Below are 23,233 nucleotides of genomic sequence, written 5' to 3' on the forward strand. Positions count from 1 at the left end.
TCTGACTCTTTGATCTCTTTATTTAAATCGCTAAGAGAAATATTAGGCTACATAAGACTATTAACAAGTGAATGCACATAAAATGGGATTTAAAGTTACAAGGAGATCTTTAAATTCTACCTGCTCTTCCTACTCCCTAGCTGTGGCATATTACCTCATAGCTCATATATTGTGTGATAAGTAATGATTCCATTACACTAGGAGTAGCAGAAAGCTTGACACAAAAATGACTTGTATAGATAGGATTACATTTTTCATTTAATGAAAATGATCAAGGTAGAGAGCTCAAGGCTGCTTGAACTATACAAAAATATCAGCCAAAATTTAAGTTTGGATTATCTTTCTACTCTGAATTGTTGAGAAGACTAATGTTAAGAAGGAACAATGAATGACTGTAATATTCAGAAAAAAACAAGTCACGGAACCATATAATCTGTGGTTTCAAAAATAGTCATGTGCCACATAAGGACGTTTGGGTCAACAACAGACTACTATATGATCATAGTCCCATAAGATAATAATGGAGCTGAAAAATTCCTATCGCCTTTGTATTTTGTGGTCTGATCAAAGATGGCTGCTTTTCTGCCTTTTCATTATCATACTATTGTCCCAGTTGTGAAGAAGGGGTAAGAGAACAATTAAGGACAAAAGACAAAACCTTACTTTCACAGGGGTTTGCCTTTTTTATTTCTGAGGACATATTTCTGAAACGAAGCCTTCTCTCAGAGACTTGTATCTCCATGTTATTAGGCAGAACTGTGTCATACTAACATAACAAGATGCAACAGAGCCTGAAATTTTACCTAGAAACAGTGAAACCTTGAAAAAAACTGGAAACATCTTACTAACAAATAAGATAAATTGGTTAGTCAAATAACATGCATCCCCAAAAAAGATTAATTGAGATAATGTAAGCAAAAGCACCTAGCAAAGAACTTGACAGTAGGGGCCTCAGTATATACAGGTCTTGTTGAGCAACATTAGTTGAATACAATTTAAATCTGTTCAATACTACCCTTAGCTAATCATAATTTTACTATTTTATTAGCAAGAATCCCATAGGAGATTTGAGTCCAAAGCTTTGCTCAGACATAGGTTTTGAGAGGTGGTGAGAATTGCCTGACACAAAAGACAGAGGATAGTAATGAATATATCAAGATGAATGATGGTGCATCAGCCTAGAGCAAAGGGAGGCTCCAAAAGGTAACAATCATTTACACAAGGTGTGACAGTAAATGAGCCAGTAATTTTAGTCCATTATTGTGTCTCTTAACTTTGTGCTACCTCTACATGCTTCTGTTTTCCACATGCTCACCAGGGGTGGGGAGGGCTAACCAGATTTAATAAGACCCATTAATATTCTAAGCCCCTTGCAGTTCAACAATGTTAGAAAATGTAAGACATTTTAAATGTGGAAAGCACTCTTTCTTCCACTCTCCACTGAGAGTTTGACAAAGTTTTCCGCAGCTTAAACTTGTAGTTTTTTGTGCTTGTTATCTTTTCCAGCACAGCTTGGTCAATCACAAAGTCTCCTACTCCCTGCACAAAATTATACAACCATGGCAACTACCCTTTGAAAAAGAAATATTGCCATAGGGGGAGGCAGCCAACTCACTCAGGCTCAACTAGTCTAGAAGTGTTAAGCAGCTGCAAAGAACATTGAAGGGGAGATGGCTGGGGCTTAGGGCATTTTGAGAAATTAATTTGAGAGACTTTCACTTTCTTCATGGACCCCTCCAGTTGAATAGCAGTTATCATTGCATGGAGCTCCTGCCTGTGGAATTCACTATGGCAGGGGGTCAGCACATAGAGTATATGACTGGATTTCAAAAAAAGCTGACTATAATGCTAAGAACAAAAAATAGCACTGCTACCTATTTGCCAGGATAGGAGAAATGCATCATGAGCTATGGGGTTAAAACATACTCAGCAGGTACTTTTTTCTCAACATGTGGTGTCTTACAGTCACTGCTAGAATTTCCTCCTGAAATACTAGGTTTGGATTATTTTAATATGTGGATGTTGAGTATAATACATCACTATTTGTTCACTCAAATAGAAAACATTCAAGCAAAAATAATTGTCATTTTTATTTCTTATAGAGTTTCTGTCAAATCTTTTTTAAGTTAAAGTTTAATGTATAGGACTTAGTTTCTATCTCTTTACTATTATTACTATAAATGAAACTCATTTTGTTAATTATAAGATGTGAGAAACATTATTAGTGTTTAATTCATTTTGTGTAAGACTTGACCTTAGAAATTGTGTAAAAATATTTGTAAACAAAATTAATTTTAAAAAAATAATATGTTGAGCTTTCTCATAAAGCAAATGTTTACTCCCTAATTTATGTTTGTTTTTATATTCATATTTTGATGTGTATGTGTTCATATATATCTGTGCAAACATGTTTCTATAGGTCTATTTTATATATTTATATTTTAATATATGAATAAACTAATGCTCATTTATATAAATTAGTTTACATACATATTCCATAAATTTTTTAGTATATACATATTAAATATGAAGTGTAATGCAACTTGGTGAAATTGTTAGCTAAATGGGCTTTTGATCTGTTTTAAAATGTTTTCATTTCTTTGTATCTTTAAATTAGTTTTGGAAGACATTTACAAAATTTTTTGAAAATTAGCTCATATCAGAGATTTATTACTAAAATATTTAAACATGTCTACGATATATACATACTTATCTAAATATATTCTAACTTCTTTGTTCATATAACTGTATCCATTACTACAGAGTGATAATCATGATCCTGAGACCTTGTAGGAACTTCAAGAATAATCACTAATGTAGGCATAGTTATGCTTATTTTTATTGCCAAGTGGAATGTTTGATTTTTAACTATTTTGTTCCAGACAGTAAGTTAAATCGTTTTATATACATTAACAAATGTATTAGCATTTTAACTTGATTTAATTCCTGCAATGCTGTGGCTCATAGGCATCTATTCATTCTAAAGATAAGAAAAGCAACACCTAAAAAAAATCAGCCTACCAAAATCAACCTCTAAAAAGTAGAAGCAATACTAATGCTTAGTTTTATGATCTCAGGTTTCATTTTTTAAGGTTAAAATATATTAGCATTGCTCAGAAGTATTATTCAATCAACACTGTATTTATAAAAATAGAATATTAGATCATCTATGAACACTATTATCAAAAGCTTTACTCTTAATGATTAATTTTGAAAAGTAAGATTTAAGAAAATTTATCAAATTCAAGAGTATTAACAATAGTAAGGGATGTGTAAAAGAGGTCAAATAATACCCTGAAATATTAATCTGCTTTTCTTTTTCACACTTTCTACTACCTGGTAATTTGTTTTTCAAATAGTTAGAGTCATCCACACTTCCTTGACATAAATTGACACATAGTAAAATTACAAAGAAGAAAGAAAAGTCAAAGCTTAGTTGTTGACCTCTAAATGTGGATTGTTAAGCCCTTGACAGAAGCAATGTTTTTGAAAGCTAAGGCTTTATTTTATAACATTATGTTTCAGATGTCAAAAGATATACAGAATAAAGGATTTACAAACTAAATGCTTATAAATATAATTGCTGTATCCTTTGTATCTCCAATTCTCTTTTTTCTCCACCATCTTGAGTTTAGTCACTAATCATTACCATGCATTTTTGAGTAGTAATATAGTCACATGGTTTATAATTAAACATATAAATAATATAGAAAGTTTATTCCTACTCTTGCCTTCATTTATCATGTCTCCCTTAGTCTCTCCCTCCCTCCCTTTGGTGATTAATTTTTAGTTTTGTTGTTGATTTTGGTTTTGATTTTTTGAGACAGAGTCTTGCTCTGTCGTCCAGGCTGGAGTACAATGGCATGATCTTGGCTCACCGCAACCTCTGCCTGCTGGATTCAAGCAATTCTCTTGCCTCAGCCTCCTGAATTTTTTATGTGATTATAAGAATTTCATTATCTTGCACTTTTTAAGTATATTTTTTACATATGCACGTCTACCTTAACAAAATACAGGACCTTTCTGCTTATTTTTATACATTTTATATGCTTTTATAATTTGCTTTATACATTCAAGATTATATTTGTGAAATTTATTTATATTTGTATTATTTAATCTAATTCATTAACTGTTATGGCTGAATAGTACACCAGTATACAAATATAACACAATTTAAAATCCATTCTATCATGGACATTAGACTGGCCTTGAATTTTGTTGTTGTTGTTTGTTTTTTCAGTCATGAACAACGCTGCTAGGATAGTTTACATATTTCTCCGTATACATATTTGAGCATATCTTTATGGTATATATCTAAATGAGAAATTGCTGGGCCACAGAGTCATTTTTTAACTTCACTAGATATTGCCAAATCATTTTCTAAAGTGGCTCTGCCAATTTGCACTCCCCACCACTTTAGTTTCGTTTTATCATTTTCTACTTTCCAGTACCCTGTGAGTTTTCCTTACTTTTGTCATCTCAGTTATTCATTTAAAAATATTTATAATATGAAAACAACCATTTTTGGTGTATTTGCTAACAATGTATGTGATGTCGATGAAACTCAAGAAAGCCAGAGATCAGGAACTGAACCTGAGAAGATCACACAGAAAAATGCAAAGTCAACATTAAGAAATAGCCCAAGCTATGTGGAAGATTCCAAGAATGCAGGATGCTTTCTTTTCACCCACAGTATAATTAAGGATGATCTCTAAAAGAGAGCTTCAAGGGTTTGTACATGAGTACAATTAGAGAGTGGTGACATGCACCCCTGTTACACATGTTGTTACAGTAGGTAGCTAATTAAGCTAGTCAAGTATGAGCAGGGCAGAAGAGGGCTTCCCCTACACACCAGGAGTGTTGGGTGACTATCAGGTGATGGTCAGGCAGTTGTTAACTCTTTCTTTAAAGTAATAATTGGACCGGGCATGGTGGCTCATGCCTGTAATCCCAACACTTTGGGAGGCCAAGGCAGGTGGCTCACCTGAGATCAGAAGTTCTAGACCAGCCTGACCAACATGGTGAAACTCCATCTCTACTAAAAATACAAAAATTAGCCTGGCATGGTGGCATGCCTGGTTATCTCAGCTATTTGGGAGGCTGAAGCAGGAGAATCACTTGAACCTGGGAGGCAGATGTTGCAGTGAGCTGAGATTGGGCCATTGCACTCCAGCCTGGGCAACAAACGTGAAACTCCATCTAAAAATAAAAAATAAAAATAAAATAACAATGGGTCATTGCCAGCGCCAGGGAAAGGCAGTCTCCTAGTAAATAGAAAACACCTGAAACTGGTAAGTAGGTTACTGGTAAGATCTTAGGCATGGGATAAAGTAATACAAGATCCTGGAAGTATGCCAATGTAGAAAACCCCATGGGAATGAAGAGGTCAAGCTGTGTATTTAGTTTCTTAAGTTGCCTGCTTGCCCTTCTTCCAAGCTGTACTTTCTTTCTTTCCTTTTCTTACAGTTCTAAAGCCTTTTTAGATAAACTTCCACTCCTGCTCTAAAACTTAGCTCAGTATCTCCTGTCTTATGCCCCTCAGTCAACTTTTTTCTTCTGAGAAGCCACGGACTGAATTTGCTGCAGACCCACACTGATACGCAGGCAGTAACTTAGAGTAACTTAGATTCATTCTACTAGTAACCATGTCCTCAAAGGAACTAAGAGCAAATGATAGAAAGTCTAAGAATGATGGAAGAAAATGTAAATTTGTCTTCAACATTTGAATTCTGTAATTTATTCCATTTTTTAAAATTTTATATTAATCTACCAGGAAGGCATATTTATTTAAAATAACATGGAGACCCAAAGATTTACAAAAGCAATGAAAATAGGACTTTTGAAGGTGTAGTAAATTCTCCCAAACCAGAGAGATTCAAGTAGTGACTGTAATGATATCTGCATTTGGTTTCAGTCTTGTTTAAGCCCTAGCACAGCACTTTCCAAATATTAGGCACTCAGTAAATATTCATCAGTTAGCTAAGAAATGTAATTATTGACCCTTAAGTTCCTTCTGATACATAAAAGTCTTTTAAATATATCTAGAGTATTAGTTTTGTATTCACAACCATATTGCAAGTGCCTTAAAGAAATATAGAGTATTTTAGGCTTTTATATAAGACTGTAAAAAGTTTCTACAGCTGCTCTAGAATAATAGACACTAATCTCGCCCACATTTCATAGGGAGGTGTTTGACTAGCTACGTAGGGACAGCTGAGGAGATAGCTGTATACTGTTTTTGCAAATTTTAGAAAATTGAAGCAGCCAGGAGTTGGAGACTGGAGAGAGATACAGGGAGAGAGGGACACTTCTACTTTCCCTCCATGCCAATGTAAGTTACTTTAAACAGACTCCTAGAGCTTAAGAAACCCTGAGGTGGGCCGTAAGTATCAGGTCTGTGAGAGAAAGAGACTTGAAGTTATTTTAGATTCTGTTCAAGAAGATCATCTGGAGGAAGAAGCACACCTTGGCAGAAGGAGGCTTGAGGGAGGTTAAGGGATCAGCGGAGGCGTATTCAGTGGGAAAAAAGAGAACTGCAGATGAGAGCACCTCCCACACCTTTCAGCAGAAAGAATCTGCCTCTTTTTAGCGGAAGAGATACTAGGGACAGTGAAAAGGACCTGGTAACATTAAAAGGAAAGAAGTGTCTCCCCACCTAACCACTATCCTTTTTCCAGACGCACTTTTCCCACTGTTAGCAAGCCTGAACTTAAGTTGAGGCAACTATTTCACCTTGATATTCAGAGATTTTATTATTACACTGTAATATTACATTATAATAATATAACATTATGAGGATATGTTAATTACTGAACTGAGACTATTTGAAAGACTAAAGTGAAACATGAATTTTTAAATGTTGTTATTAACTTAGAGTGAACAGATAATCCACTCAGGCTACCTCATCAAATTTATTATATAAGAGAAAAATAACAGCTCTCGGGTTTTGTAGATGCAACTCTGAGGTGAAAATATCTCTATGATTACAGTCTTGGTCATGATTATTCAGTATGACAGTTACATGAACATGGAAGTACTCAGAATTTGGGGTCTGGTAGGATGGTATTCTAATTCCTTATTTCAGAATTACTAACAGTATTAACTTGGGTTCCTCACTTAATTCCTCTGGGTCTCAAGATTCTTATTTGCAAAATTATGACCTGTAAAGATTATATGAAGTTATGTATTTATGTGAAAAACATATCAGATTGCTTGCCACATAAAAAAATGCTCGATATACATGACTTTATTTCCTATAGGAAATATCAGCATTCCAAGCACATTAATATGCTCTGTTAATGCATGCAAATTAAACTTGATTCAACTAAACTCTTTTCCTTCATCACCTTCTTCATCACAATCAATATGGCATTGAGTAAACAGAGAAGACAGCAAATTACGGGTCTTGGGCCAATTCTAACCCACTACCTAATTTTATAAATAAAGTTTTACTGGAAAACAACAATATTCATTCTCTACGTATACTCTATAATTGCTTTTAGGTAATAAATTGGCATTTTATGCATCGTAAAGGCAAAGATGAGTAGTTGCAGCAAAGAACATAGAGCATGCAAAGCTCAAACTATTTACCATATGTCCCTTTACAGAAAAAGTTTCCCAAACACTAAATTAAAATTAATTAAAGAAAGAGTGAAGGAGAATTGCACACTGCCTTTTACATCTTTTTCTTTTTTAAAATTTATTATACTTTAAGTTCTGGGGTACATGTGCAGATTGTGCAGGTTGGTTACATAGGTATATACATGCCATGGTGGTGGTTTGTTACATAGGTATATATGTGCCACGCTGCATCCATCACCCGGTCATTTACATTAGGTAATTATCCTAATGCTATCACTCCCCAATCCCCCCATCCACTGCTATTCCTCCCCTAGCCCCCAAACCCCAGGCCTTGGTGTGTGATATTCCCCTCCCTGTGTCCATGTGTTCTCATTGTTCAACACTCACTTACGAGTGAGAACATGTGGTATTTGGTTTTCTGTTCTTTTGTCAGTTTGCTGAGAATTATGGTTTCCAGTTTCATCCATGTACCTGCAAAGACCATGAACTCATCTTTTTTTATGGCTGCATAGTATTCAGCAGTGTATATGTGCCACATTTGTTTCTCCAGTCTATCACTGATGGGCATTTGGGTTGGTTCCAAGTCTTTGATATTTTGAACAGTGCCGCAATAAACATACCTGTGCATGAATGATTTATAATCCTTTGGGTATATGCCCAGTAAAGAGATTGCTGGGTCAAATGGTATTTCTATTTCTAGGTCCTTGAGGAAGTGCCCACACTGTCTTCCACAATGGTTAAACTAATTTACACTTCCACCAACAGTGCAAAAGCTTTCCCATTTCTCCACATCTTCTCCAGCATCTGTTGTCTCCTGATTTTTTAATGATCACCATTCTAACGCGTGAGGTGGTATCGTATCTCAGTGTGGTTTTGATTTGCATTCTCTAATGACTAGTGATGGTGAGCTTTTATTCATGTGTGTTGGCTGCATAAATGTCTTCTTTTGAAAAGTGTCTGTTCATATCCCTTGCCCACTTTTTGATGAAGTTACATTTTTCTGTATGGAAATGACACACATCACCTCCACTCCTAGTCCTTTATCCAGAGCTATACATACAGCCTCACCCAGCTGCAAGGGGTTGAGGCAGGAGCATACGGATATTTGGTGATAAATATATGCCTTTGCCACAATCATGAAATAGATTATACCTTATAACTATTTTAAAGATAAGGATACAGAGGATGAGGGAGGTAAAGAAACTTGCCTAAGGCTACACAGCTAGTAAATGGCATAGTCAGATTTGAAACCTAAGTCTTTTAATCTCCACAGATCATGACATCCTTTTGCAATATTCCTCTTTTCTCTAAATGTTTTTTATTATTCTTTATACCCTCAATTAAGCTTGCTATTCCTATTGTTTTTTAACATAATATATGTATAATATGATGGAAATTCTAATCTAGTGAGAGATGACCTCACCATAGGATCTCTTCATTCTTTGTCTTTTGGGTATCTAGTTGACTTTGGTAATTTAGGAAGCATTTATATATATTTTGGTATTTATTTACTCAGCAAGTATTTATTGACTTAGGGTCTAGTAAATATTTAGGGTCCAGTAAATAATTGAATAATATATTTATTTTGGGGTTATTTTATAACATTTTCTGAGGACATTTTCATTTCTTCTTCTTCTTCTTCTTCTTCTTCTTCCTCCTCCTCCTCCTCCTCCTCCCCTCCTCCACCTCCTCCTCCTCCTCCTTCTTCTCTTCTTCTTCCTCTTCTTCTTCTTCTTTCTTCTTCTTCTTCTTCTTTTCCTTTCTTTTCTTTTCTTTTTTTTTTTTTCTTTTCTTTTTTTTCTTTTCTTTTCTTTTCTTTTTTTTTTTTTTGAGACAGAGTTTTGCTTTGCCGCTCAGGCTGGTATGCAGTGGCACGATTTCCTCTCATGGCAAACTCTGCCTCCGAGGTTCAAGCGATTCTTGTGCCTCAGCCTTCCAAATAGTTGAGATTACAAGCATGCACCACTACCCAGCTAGTTTTTGTATATTTGGTAGAGAAGGTGTTTCGGCACATTGGCCAGGCTGGTCTCCAACTCCTGACGTCAAGTGATCTGCCTACCTTAGCTTCCCAAAATGCTGGGATTATAGACATGAATCATTGAGCCCAGTCGTGGGAAAAAAATTTCAAAATAATACATTTCATTACAGGATTCCATATGAGAAAATATTTTTAACATAAATAGTTATAGTCATACCTAAGAGTTTATTTATTTCCTCAGATTTCATTTCACTTTTCTCTTTCTTTTCCTGGATTATCGCAACATAAGGAGAAGCTTAGGATTTTCTTCATACTCTTAAATGAATGTGACTAATATTCCAAACAAGTTTGCATTATGTTTTTGTTGTTGTCATATTTGATTTATATCTAGCACAAACTAACTAACTGAAAGCCATTTGTTTTAACCTGAAATTTTTTGCATACGAGTCAGAATATCATTTTAAAAATGGTTTTAGAGAAAAGATTTTGAGAAAGAAGGATTTAACACATCTTTCAGGTGGATATTTTTTGTCTTGTAATTAAATATCCATAACAATATAATAGTTTAAATGACATAAATGTTCAAAGTCTAAGTGAGAAATAAGCATCTGATTTTTAATATTAATGTTCTAATTAAGAAAATACAGAAAAGCATGAATCATAAAAATATTTTGTCTTACATTTCAGTGTTTAATAATATACAATATAAACTTCTAGGGTAAACTGATAGAAACCAGAGAAAAGCAATAGTAATATATTAGGGTTTAAGTCCTCTGTTTTGAAACTTGTTCAAAAAAGCTTAGAGAATATATCAAAGAGATAGTGAACAGATTCTGCTGAAAAGTTCCTCAGGCATATTATTCAAAATTAGATATGCTTTTTCTTCTATATCATTACTCTTGTCCAGAACTTAAAATAGGCAGCTTTCAGGCCTGCCACATTTTTTTTTTCCAAATTGTAACAAATAAATGGCATACTTATTCGTGAGACTATTTCTAACTTACAAGCCCCACATTTTCATGCACCTTTATCAAGCAAACCTCAGAGGAAAGTAATTAAATTTAATGGTCTCTATGAGTTCTAAACAAAGGCATATAACAGATATACTGATGACAATCAAATTCAGGTATTCATTAAAACCGGTTCTTCCTGAAATCCAAGTGTAATCTCATATTTATGTGTTGTATTCTGGAACTGTATGAATTATTTAATTGCCATTAGAAGGGTACCTTTTCTCTATTTTTTGAATTTTAATATGTAATTATATATTTGCTATGGAATTATCTTTTTATCAGACCCTGGAATAAGATACTGCTGTGGTGAACACATATTTTCTATAAGTCATCTTTCCAAACTCAAAACTGATTTCATTCTTTGCTTCAATAAGCAGCAAAAGGGTACTTAACCAACTATGGAAGATATGTGAATAATGGAAACGTGGACCTAGTGGGAATAGATGCTTGTAAATAATTCACCAATTTTGCAGAAGCACAAATCTGTTTTTAAGGTTTCAATATTTACAATCAGTATAGGATGTGAACATACAGCTTCCAGAAGAGAAAATGCTATGGCATTTAAGCATAAATGAACATAATAGACTCTAAATCACACTAAACACCTAAATGCAAATTGAAGCTTCAAAGATGTTTTATATTTTTATTTGTCACATTGGTTAAGATCAAAACTTGTAAAACACTATATTTTAACCCATATTTTTTGAAATAGGCTCTCTCACATATTGCTTGTGAAAATATAAATTGGTAAAGCCTCTCTGGATGGTAATTTGTAGTCATTTGTTAAATTATTAATTCATGTGTCTTCTGACCAGAAGTTAGTCTTCTAGAAATCATTTTATGCATGTCTTTATTTAAAGATATATGTACAATTACATTTTCAGCATTATTTATAATGGTTTAAAAAAGGAAACAAGTTTAAACATTTATCCATTAAAACTGATTAAATCAATTATGGAATCTTATGCTGCTGCTAAAAGTTTTATGTACTAATACAGAAAGATTAATAAGATGCAGTGTTAAGTAATAAAAGAAAGAAGCAGGCGGCCGGGTGCAGTGGCTCACACCTATAATCCCAGCACTTTGGGAGGCCAAGGTGGGTGGATCACGAGGTCAAGAGATCAAGACCATCCTGGTCAACATGGTGAAACCCCGTCTCTACTAAAAATACAAAAATTAGCTGGGCATGGTGGCGCGCGCCTGTAGTCCCAGCTACTGGGGAGGCTGAGGCAGAAGAATTGCTTGAACCCAGGAGGCGGAGGTTGCGGTGAGCCGAGATCGTGCCACTGCACTCCAGCCTGGGTAACAAGAGCGAAACTCAGTCTCAAAAATAAAAAATAAAAAAAGAAAAAAAAAAGAAAGAAGCAAAATGATGTGTCTGCAAAGCCTACCATGTGTCAAATATTTAAGCAAAAATATATAAAGCTATGTGGGGTATCTCAGAAACTGAAGAAAGCAAAAACAAAAAAATAGTTGCTCTAGGGGAAGAGGTTGGCCTAGGAAGAAAAGTGCAAGAAAAAAATCTTAAATTTTAATATATAAGTTTTTATAATTTGCAAGTACTGCCTATTCAAAAATGATTAAGAAGACAATAAATTGGGAAGCTATTTTTTGAACTGTGAATTATAGACAAGATTATTCAATTATTACTTTCTATAAAAAACAAATATATTTCATGAAACTTTGAAATTTATATTTAATACAAATGGACTTTTTATTTATTCAAGGGAAATTATGCTACTAATGAGGCTAAATAACTTTAAAATGTGGTTCTGTCTATTCTCCATTCTTACTCCTATCTTTTATAAGGGTTCTAATATTTAATTTTAGATAATGATGCCTCTCTTAAAATTAATCTTGTGCCTTTAATTATTCAAGTATCCAGCCTTGCCAAAGTCATTCTAATTATTCCCACTGCTCAACAGTATTAGTAAAAATTACATTTGAGTTCAACATAATTTAGAGACCTTAATATTCCCACAAGCATTTAGCTATTTTTATACTTTCACCTCTTGAGATTAAAAAATAAATAATATCAAATACAATTATTTATTGTTTTAATTTAAATGATTTTGTACTTTTAACCCTAATGCAACGCCATAGAAGGTGGATTACAAATAGCTTTCTATTTTTTGATTTGTAAATCCCACCTCTTGTATTACCTTCTCATTTACACTTTTAAAATTTTTATGATGCTCATATTCTTTTATTATCTGTTAGGTTAATCAGCAGACAAAATTTTATGTACATTTTGTAGTGCATTGCCCTTGAGAAATGAAGCTTATTATTCGTCTTGAATAAATAAATACCATGTAAGATTGTAATGGTAGATTTCAAACAACATGAACTGCCACCCAACATTATCTGGTCTGCTAGATTATGCCATCTATTTTCTAAAAGAGTCTATGCCTACATATGCAAAATAATAGTATGCGTTATTGAAACAAATCATGTGGCAGTTGGAAAACTAAAAAAAAAATTATAATGTCTATTAAATTATTTAACAAATAATTTTCAGACTGTGATCCTTGTATTTAACATTAATTTGAGAGGGAGACAAGAACACAAGTGAGCCTGAAATATAAAAAGTAGAAATTGGAGCAATACATACATTTATTTCATGAGTGAGTCTTAAAATTTTGATTTAGGTTAGATAAATTAAATTACTTTGGCCTGTGCTGCCTCTCCCCCACCACAGCAATATTATTCCCAAGAGTCTATTTTCTACCGCTGTATATATGATTTGCAATGATGACATTCAAAGACTTTGTATAGCGTTTCTCCCTTCTAAGCCATATACAACAGAGGCACAAGGCACAGTAAGAAAAAAAATGAAATGTCCAGTTTAAATATGAATCTTCATTGAAATTTCTGTTTGCGACTGTTCTAAAATTCTATACCATAAATATTCTGAGATAAGCAAGCCTAAAACATCTTTATTAAAGTTTATCTTAACAAGAAAATTACTTCTTTTCTGTGACCTTTGGAAAGTAATGCGAATGCTTTATTTTTCATGATAGTAATGCAAAGCAACAATGAAATGCAAAGCCTGGTCTTTAATCACTCCATAGATTAGAGATAGCATATTTACACTGTGCCCCCAAAGGAGCTCTTTGATGGCTGGAACATTGTGCCCATAATACAATGACCCCACAACTTTTGTTACGAAATGTCAATTCTGAGCCAGCACTACAGGAAATTTTAATGAAAGATTGAGTAGTACCATAAACTTGGACGCTGGAAGTCATTTTCAAGTGAATGGGAACCCAATAACCACTCTCAAAGCACATACACATTCTCCACCTATGTTTTATTTGAATGTAAGAGGATTATCATTTAAAGCAAACTTTTCCTTTCAAGTAGACTAAAACATTGTCTTGCATTAAACACTTCAGAAAGTCCAAACATCAAAACTGAAGATTGAATAAGTCCATGTTTTTCCCTTTTGTCCTTTCAGGACTGGGGAAAACTCAGCCACTTCTTGCTCTTCTTTGTTCAGGTTTATCTTTTGATTATTTCCTTGCTAATGATTCTGAAAGCTAGCATGCTTTGACCCTGTAGATGGATGTACTCATGACTAGTAAGAGTTATTGATGAACATCTAGTTCCTTTTCAATTACATGGGCCTTTAAATCAAATTGAAAAATATGTTTTTAAAATTTTGAAAGCAATTCTTCTAATCACATTGCTGTAGTGCTTATTTCTTAAATCCGGTAAGTAAAATCTTTGATATGTTGCTATCTAGTGGGATATTTTAATAAAAATGACACAGCTTACTGTCTTCCTGGGTGATGGTGATCAGTGTTAATTCAAGAAATTTTATACAGAGAACAGTTAGGAAAGTGGAAGAGGAGATAGTGGGTGCAGTTTGAAGCTATCTTAAGTAGCAAATAAAAGAAACTTATTTTGATTGTATTCTCAGACAATAAGCAAAGCTAATAAAAAATGTCAGGAGGACTCTAAATCTCCAACCACTCTGCTTCCAATTTGCACTGACTCCAACTACAGACAGTGAACTAAAATGCTTTACAAAATTTACCCAACCAGAGTACAGGTCTGTAGGCACTGTAATTTCTAGTGGCAGATAGAGACCACACAATACACTAAGCATCGGCAGAAAATCTCTTAACCTCTTTCTTCCTAAAAGTACTTGCAAACAGAAAAGTTTTTGCAAGCCATTGTCAGATTTTACACAAAGTGTAATCGCAAATTTTCTAATGGGGATCAGAATTTAAATGAGTTACTAAGTTGATAAAAGACAACCCAGACACCACATTTTATCAAACTTATAAACAAATAATTAGCATCTTAACATATACTTAAAATACTAATTCCCTATTTTTAAGTAGAATGTCTTAGTAGCTCAAAATGTTCAATTTAATTCAAATTATGTGTGAAGAAGAAAGTAATCTTCTGAAAAATCTCTCAGATTATCTTGAGGATCCAGAAGCAATTTTTGCTTCTCATAACTAATTTGAGGTAAATTTATCCTTATTTTCAATCTTAGGTCTGCTTCTATAAAAAATAAACTCTGAACTGAATATTTACACAGAGGTAGTTTCCTGGGGAGTGTCTTAGTCTGTTTTCATACTGCTAAAAAATAAAAATAAAAAATAAAAAATAAAAAAATACCAGAGACTGGGTAATTTATAAAGAAAAGAGGTTTATTTGACTCAGAGTTCCATAAGGCTTGGGAAGCCTCAGGGAACTTACAATCATGGCGGAAGGGGAAAAGTTATGTCTTATATGACAGCAGGAAAGAGAGAAGCACAAGCAAGAGCAGGGAAAACTGCCTTGTAAAACCATCAGATCTTGTGAGAATTCACTCACTGTCACAAGGACAGGATGGAGGAAACCATTCCCATAATCTAATCACCTCTCTTCCTCGACACATGAGTGTTACAGATCTCTCCCTTAATATGTGGGGGTTACAATTCAAGATGAGATTTGAGTGGAGACAGAGCAAAACCGTATCAGAGTGTTCTTTATAACAATGCCTAGATGGATTAAGGAAAGGATTTGTCAGAAGAGAAATTGTGATACAATTGCATTAAGGCCTTGGCCAATACAACAGAGAGTTGAGGAGAAGATGGCCCTTCAGGGTCCTAAGTTGAAGCAAGAATGTCTCGAGCTCTAAACTGTTACACAGATAAGTCATTGGATATGGTCCAATAGGGAAGAAACAGGACCTTAAACAAGGTACCTCACTTTGGTCTAGAGAAGTTCTGGAGAAGAACTGACTTGTAAGTCCTTTGTTGGCAACATTTCCAGCAAATGAACAAATGACTGCCTCATTCTGAAGTGGGGGCTCTGCATGATACACTACAGGACCTACAAGCCTTTTTTTTTTTCAATATAAATTTGAAGTCATTCAATTTTTGATAATGAGAACTCATCAATTGTCATTTATATCTGCCATGCATTAATATGTATATAGAGTTCAATATATGCAATATATTATTGACTTTAACACAAACGCATCTTGACTATTTGTGAATGTTTATTTGTGTTTTTTATTGACAGGAGGAACTGTTTAGCATCATTGATTTCTCATTAGCAATCTTTAAGACATAGATTTTTGACAAAACACAGAGTTGCAAATACACAAAATTTGTCAATACAGCTGTCACAGATGAAAAGAAAGATCTGACTTTCCTTTTGTAGTTCTGCTTTTCAGTCAATATCTGTTTAGGGCTTGGATGAAAGAGGTTCTATGAACAGGTCACGAGCTTTTGTGATGACATAAATTCTGTGTCTTTACAACTATGTGTTATGTCAAGTCTACACCATCTCTCAGCTGGATTCTTACAGTCTTACAAGTCTTACAACCTGCCAGTGGTTCCTCTGTGTTCCATCTTCATCTCTTGAAATATATTCTGTACAAAGGAGCCAGTGAAACTGTGTTAAAATGTGAACTGGAAGACCTAATTCCCCTGCTTAAAATATGTCCAGGGCTCCCATTGCACTCTGAATATATTTCAAAGATTTTGTCATGTCCTACAAAGTCCTTCATCATCTGGCTTCCATCTGCTTCTTTCAAATGCCCTCATAATATCAGCTGAGTTCCTAAGATCAAGCAACACTGGCCTCCATTCTATTTGTGTAAAATAATCAACATTTCTGACTCAGAGCCTTTGCACTCTGTATTATCTATACCTGAATTATCGTCTCCATGAGTCTTGGCAATAAACATCCTTTCCTTCTTTAATTAAGCTATCCGAAGATACTTACATATTACCCGTCCTTCCCTTATGGGCTTCTATTCCTTCTCCAGGTACCTGCTTACACTTTACTCAAACAAACCAATTTCTCTCCATAACATCTTCATTACAACTATCTATAGTAACCGTGTTTATGAATTTGATAACATGCTTATTTTCTATCACTTTCATGAGAATGTATACTGCATGTTTTCTTCCTCCAATATTTATAATATGTAACGTCTATCCCAAATAATATTTAATAGACATAGAAAGCACAAAGGAGAGATTATGTGAAAGTACGATGCTTGAATATTAGCCTAGGACTAAACCAAGAAAAGTGTTTTGGACAATACTCAACTTCTGGAGCAATAAAAACCATTGTTGGAATATTAGGGGTATAGCCTTGATGTAAGAAGACAATATGAATATTTCTTTTTTCAGATGGAATATTCTGTTTGCAACATATACATTTTATTTTGTTAATACATTTATTAAATGGCTATGAATAAATTGCATTCTTATTGCAGATTAATATTAAGATTACCTATGTTTTTGAAACATTCATATTGGGCCAATCCTTACAAAAATGTTCTATGTATTTGGAATATATTTGTAAAGTACTCATTAAAAAGTGTATTTTGATTCTGAGAAGAATAATTATATGACCAAACTGTTTAAAATAGTGCCTATCTCAGGCTCTCCCTAAATGCTTATCACCATTAATTTTCTTCACTTGTCCTGATCACATCTATGTGTTTGTTTATCTATTAAGTGCACGACTACCCAGGGCACCACTATCTTGTATTCTCCTTTATCTCTGTCCCTTGAATAGGAATTCACAAATAGGAAGTGCTCCACAAATATTTGTCAAATTAATGAATGAATGCATCTCTTGACCTAGGAAATTCAAATACGTGAAAGCTACTATTTCCCAATGAAGCCGAGTAAAGGAGATCTCTTAGTTGCTACAGTCCTTTCACTCTGAAAAGGTCATATCATTTATCTTTCCTTTAATTTCTTATATTTAGGTACACAAAATGACTGTCTAATCAAGGCGTCCCCAAACTACGGCCCGCGGGCTGCATGCGACCCCTTGAGGCCACTTATCCAGCCCCCCACCACACTTCAGGAAGGGGCACCTGTTTCATTGGTGGTCAGTGAGAGGAGCACGGTATGTGGTGGCCCTCCAATGGTCTGAGGGACAGTGAACTAGCCCTCTGTGTAAAAAGTATGGGGATGCCTGGTCTAATCTAAGGAGTTCATGTCTTATTAGCAAGTAATTAAACTTCTTTACTATCTCTTCTATGGTCATTTAAATAATGAACATCTAATTGTTACTCAGTGATACTTGCATTGATATTTATCGTTTCCTACATATCTTCTTGGTAGACATGTAGTTATCACACTTAAGTGAAGTTTACATTTCAATAGGATTATATGTGCTCTTTCAAATAAAACACACAGTTGTAGGGAACAAGAGAGAGAAATTTTTGTCTTTTTGAATAATTGTTCTATTCATGATGACTGTGAGTAGTTCTCACAGGCATCATTTAATAAATATTTGTTGAATTAATAAGTTACCATAATTTACACTTAGTCAAAGTAAAGGAAAGCTCTTTACTGGGAGAGAGGTCCACATATGTACCTATTTTTCAGGTCGATTTTGTTTTTACCATGGATTTCTACCTAGCATATTATGGAGGCAGGAGCACTAGATTAGAAGCCAAGATCACACTTCTCCTTCAGACCCTTCCTTATGTGACTGTATGTAAGTCCTTTAAAGTTGTATCTGAAATACAGCTTTCTGATTATCAAAAGAATAAAGTTACTTTATTTTATAAGGCTCCTTTTGAAATCAAAACTATAAAGTTTCCTTTAACTCTTACCATGAAAGTTCATTTTCATATATATCTGTTCTCAGAGACAATGTGTTGATCAACATAAATTTTTGTCCCTTTTCCAGTATTTTAATGAAAAAGTCAATGATTTTAAGCCTTTTAAATTCAATTCCCCTTTGTTGTTTGTCTCCAGTCTGAACTATATGACATCTATCTAATTGCATAATTTGGGATAATAATTGTGTTAATGTTGTTATTAATCTAAGTATTAATAACTGTGTGAGAAGGATAGATGAGGTGACTTACAACAGAGGAATTTTATGCATTTGGGTGCTGTTGAATAAAGCAAGAATATGGTAAAACTATCCAAGCCAGTGTTCTATATTGAACAGCTCACTCAAACAACTGCTTGCAAAGCCAGCATGATATGGATATTGTGTTGGGTAACATAGCATCTATCTGATTTTTGCAGGGATTTTTTGAGGCAGTTAATGCTCTCTATTAGCCAGTTTGATCATTTACATTACTTAGCAATCTTTTATTCAGTATAGAATTACCAATGTCTTTGAAAGTGAGATGGAGTGCTTTATACATTATAGTATTTAAGCTATTAAAGATTCCATTGAAGAAGACTTATCAATAGAAAATTATATTCTTTATTATAGTTTAAGAAAAAGATCTCGTGAAATAACCAGTACATAAAATAAGAATGGTTTTCTTCTACATTTCTAGTAAAAATAATTAAGGTTTTAATTTTTTTTTTAAATCTCTGTGATGTAAGCTACAAGATTGGGCTAAGAGGCATCTTAACTACATTCTCTAGTACAGATGGCATGGTAAAATCAGTCATGAGGTTTCTTCTGTGAGGCTGTCTGGGATATGCCAACATTTTTAGCATGAGAAATCTCTTCCTCTAACTCAAATGTATGTCTGTTTGCTACCCTAAAACAAATTCTACCTCCTTTTTCTACCTCCCCAAATCTGGTTGTTAGAATCACGTTAGACCATTCTTAGTTATTTACCTACAGAACCATGATTATGTTTTGGGACCTGTCATTCACCCACATAATGGGGAATTAAAATCATCTACAGCTCTAGAATACATTCTAATCTAAGATAGTCATGGCAATGTGATTCCCTCTACCAATACATTCACTTATGAATAGGCATGGGAAGCACATCTGACCCGTTTTATTCATTCATCTTTTCAACAATTATTTTTGATTGACCCCTATATGCCAGGCACTCTTCAGGGAATTGGAGATACAGGAGGAAATCCAAGTCACTATGCTTCCTAAAGCTCATATTTTAGAAGAAAGAAACAAATGCAGCAAACATAAATAAGTCAATAAATAATACCTCAGGCCATGAGAAGTGTCATGAAGAAAAATAAAGCCAAGCAAAGTGATAAAAAGACATGTGGAAAAAGGACCCTATGTCAATATATGTGATCAGCAAAGGCCTGCATATTAAGTAGACATAGAAATTGTGATAAAAAGCTGGAGGGGGGTGGGACTAGAACACAATTGGGTATTATTTTAATAACTATAATTTCTGTATGATCCTAAGAGACAAGAATATATGAAAAGAATGTAGGATACTTTTATGTCCAGTTATCTTCATATTTACATAGCAAAGTTATGTGTATATATCATGTAGTAGAGAAAAGGAAAACTCAAATAATCTAACCATTGTGATGGAGGTTTTAAGTGATATTTTAATCTCACTTAAAAATTAACATTGAAATTCCTCAAAAAAAAGCCATGGCATATATGCCCACATTTTCCTCTGCCTCATGAATTGTGGGATGTGAACAGATTTTATTAAATTTCGGTTACTTCAAGCTTCCAAGCTGAGAACGCAACCTCAAAAACTACTTGGAAAGGTATACTTGGAGATTGTGTAATATTATATAATTGTTTCCTTATTGCATAACCATCTCTAACTCTCAACAAATTTATAATTAATTTTAGAAATATTTGGAACAAGAAAATAAAGCCCATTATGTTTATATTTTATATTTAAAAATCTAGGCATATTTGGTAATACAAGTAATGTTAAAGAGAACAGTATATTAGACAGATCTACTCTCTGACTTATTTAACATGTAAACCTCAATATATATCAGAATTCTCACTTTACTTTGAGAACGTTTGTCATTTGAGATAAACAAATATAGTACCTGGGAGCAAATTAAATATATTAAATTTGTAAATATACCTTAAATATTTAATGGAACATAACTAAGATTATAGATGGGAGCAAATATTAAAGTTTCCTTAAAGGCAATTTTTATAATTACTAGCTTTATAAATAAACTCATCATAAAATATATGTCAAACTTATTAAGAATGTGATTTTTAAAGAGCAGTAACTTTAGTAAATTGAATATTTATTTTAAAATTGACTGAATGTCTGAATAATCTTTGGTGTGCCAAAAAGTACCCATGTGGGCAAAAAAGCCATTACATTTGTCAGTGGAGTAGGTTTCAGACAGAGATCTGACTATAGTGGAGAAATTAATCACAAGGGAAGCCTATCTCCGGCAGAAGGAACAGTAGTTACAAAAGCCCTGAGGCAAGAACATGCCTGCCTGATGTTTGTGGCTAAGTGTGATTCCTGGAATTCGTGTGGCCATCCTGCTCCCAGACAGAAAGTGAAGCCTAAAATAGAGAAGGTTAGTCCGCAGGATCCATGTGTATCAGAAGCAGAGTCCTGGCATACTCTGCCCATCTTAATTATTGCTATAAAGAATAACAAATATCCCCCTTTTCCAAAAAAAAAAAAAAAAAAAAAAAGTTTGATTTTGCAGTTATCTGTTGCTTGCAGGTAAAACAGCCCAATTCATGTTACTATTTATATTATTTTAATATTCTTCAACTTATCAAACAATGAACAGTCAATCTTATCAGGTAGGTAGACTAGGGTATGTGATTTTCAAGTAAATTTTCACTTTCAGGTTAAGATGTTTTGTCTAGATTGTCACATAATGACTTACATAACCTTGCCATGTCAGTTTTACACAATTCTTTTTCTCTCTGAGTTTCGTTGAAAGTCTCATCATGAGGTTCTTATCCTCAGTTTATGGAGAAGTAAACTGAGACTGAGAGGTTAAATCACTCAGACTTGAAAGCAAAGGTGCCAGGGTCAAATCCATTGCTATTTTATTACTCTCAGCTGTTAAAAACTGGTCTTTGGCAAAGCGCAGACCAGTTGAAATTTTAAAGGAAATTTTTGCCCAGCTAATGAAAAAAATGATTTGATGGAGCAACCTTACATAGAGCTAAAAAAAAAAAAAAAAAAAAAAAAAAAAAAAAAAAGAACGGAAGAAGAAGAAAAAAATCCTATTAGTAGCGTCATCTATTAACCTTGTGTTGGAAGAGCTGCAAGCTTGTGTGGCTTTGAGAGAATGTCTATCATTTGGTGACTGAGTATTGAGATTCGGTTTTCTGATTACTAAATTTCTGATTACAAAAGCCTGGATACACGGGACGTCGACCACAACGTGTCTCCTGGCTACAATTTCAGGTTTGCCAAGTACTACAAAGACCTGGCTGGCAACGAGCAGCGCACACTCATCAAGGCCTATGGCATCCGCTTCGACATCATCGTGTTTGGGAAGGCAGGGAAATTTGATGTCATCCCTACCATGATCAACATTGGCTCTGGCCTGGCGCTGCTGGGCATGGCGACCGTGCTGTGTGACATCATAGTCCTCTACTGCATGAAGAAAAGATTGTACTATCGGGAGAAGAAATATAAGTATGTGGAAGATTACGAGCAGGGCCTTGCTAGTGAGTTGGACCAGTGATGCCTACCCCATCAAAGAACAGAGAGGAGGAGGGAGAAATGGCTGTCACATCACCCCAGAGAAAGTTCTGGAATCTGATCGAGTCTGCGCTCCACAAGTACTCAGGGTTGCCCACAGCTCCTGTGTGTCATATGCAGGATCTGTTTGCCCACACAGCCCAGTAGCTCCCGGGTCTGTTCTTGGCTGGGTCAACTCTGTGGTTCTTGCAGCCTGGGGTTATGGGTGAGCGCTGGCCCGAGGCAGTGGCACTGCTATGGCTTTCCGGGCAGGAGCTGGCTTTGCCTCTAGCTCCCTACAGAACAGGCCCAGTCCTCCGAGGCACCGCGGCTCTGTTCAAGCACTTTATGTGGCAGAGGAGGCCACCTGGTTGCTGACACTAGACCTGCAGCAGGCCTGGGCTACAAGGCTGCCCCTGACATTCCCTGCAGTCAGGAGGCAGAGCGGGCATTACTCCTCAGACAGCGCTGTGCGGACGTGATGGAGGACCAGACAGTAAAACATGATTTTCTTAAAAAAAAAAAAAAAAAAAAAAAGAGTAATGTACACATATAGCTCCTAGCATAGCACCTGGCACATAGTAGCAGCTCAGTACATGAGAATCACTCTTGAATAAAATAACAGTAAAAGTAAGTTGCCCTTTAAACATTTCATAAGGAATCACTAGGGGAACTACAGTTTTAAAACCTTCAACAACTGATTCTATGCTTTGAAATTGCATAGAAAAAAAAAAATCTTAACAACTTTTCTTACTAATATATTTAAAACCTCCCTCTTTCCTTAATTCTGCTATTATCTTATTTGTCTAACCT

At 34.6% G+C, this 23,233-nt stretch overlaps 1 pseudogene; it reads left to right on the forward strand.

The window, feature by feature from the left end:
• The first annotated feature begins 570 nt into the window (after positions 1-570).
• LOC120365007 (P2X purinoceptor 4 pseudogene) lies at positions 571-22,957 on the forward strand (annotated as a pseudogene).
• Positions 22,958-23,233: the final 276 nt, after the last annotated feature.

The sequence above is a fragment of the Saimiri boliviensis genome, chromosome 7, assembly GCF_048565385.1.
Source record: "Saimiri boliviensis isolate mSaiBol1 chromosome 7, mSaiBol1.pri, whole genome shotgun sequence".
NCBI classification, from domain to species: Eukaryota; Metazoa; Chordata; class Mammalia; order Primates; family Cebidae; genus Saimiri; species Saimiri boliviensis.